The 894-nt window shown below is 34.2% G+C and overlaps 1 non-coding gene across 1 annotated transcript; it reads left to right on the forward strand.

Moving 5' to 3' along the window:
* Nucleotides 1–508: 508 nt before the first annotated feature.
* Nucleotides 509–582, forward strand: Trnan-guu (transfer RNA asparagine (anticodon GUU)). Its single transcript has one exon. It is a non-coding gene; the product is annotated as a tRNA-Asn (tRNA).
* Nucleotides 583–894: the final 312 nt, after the last annotated feature.

Here is an 894-nt window from a genome sequence, read left to right on the forward strand (position 1 = left end):
TATGTATAAGCTGCTATGACGTCACAAGGAACTGTTATCTAAAGGTATTATAGTTTCTGTGGGAGAATTAACTCTCTAAATCAATTGTTATTACGCTGTCGAATGTGTTTGTAAAAATGGTAAATAAGTGACTCCTTCTTCTTAAAAGTTCGCAAAATATTCATACCCTGTCTGTATAACAAATTTCATCAAAATCCGTTCAGTAGTTTCAGTGTGATTAACGGACAAACATCCAAGCAAACTTTCTCATTAATAATATTACATAGGTGATTTTATGACTAGACAATAATGTACATAGGTACACACAATATTTTAAGAAACGGTTACAAGAATGTAAACACAATTTGCTGAATAACAATATAAAATGCGTTTTATTATTCAAACACTTGTGTCAATTGAATTCTTATCAGCAAATATTCCGTGACCTTCCACCTATATAATGACGTCATCTACCCGGCCTATATACACGTGGTATAGATGGTACCACTATTTCGCTCTCGCTCTCATCGCCTCCGTGGCGCAATTGGCTAGCGCGTTCGGCTGTTAACCGAAAGGTTGGTGGTTCGAGCCCACCCGGGGGCGTTTCTTTTTGGAATTTTCTACATTTGTTTAGTTCCTTTTTTTTGGTCACTATTTTGTAGTAAATTTCTGTTTTACGTTTTTATGTTTAATGTTTAAATACATATTTTTATTTTAGTATTATTTTTGGGGTTTATTTTGGATTAAATATAAGGAAAAACTATGTTACTTTTGTATTACTGCGTCCAGCGTCCACGTGTAGATATTCTAGGAAGCCTATGCATCATATTTATTGTTATTCTTGGTTTTTGATTATATCTTTTTAGAAGCATTTGTTGTATTTTGGAATAAGGGCACGACGATCAGCACCGCCCA

This window comes from Spodoptera frugiperda, chromosome 1 (assembly GCF_023101765.2).
Source record: "Spodoptera frugiperda isolate SF20-4 chromosome 1, AGI-APGP_CSIRO_Sfru_2.0, whole genome shotgun sequence".
In the NCBI taxonomy this organism is placed as follows: domain Eukaryota; kingdom Metazoa; phylum Arthropoda; class Insecta; order Lepidoptera; family Noctuidae; genus Spodoptera; species Spodoptera frugiperda.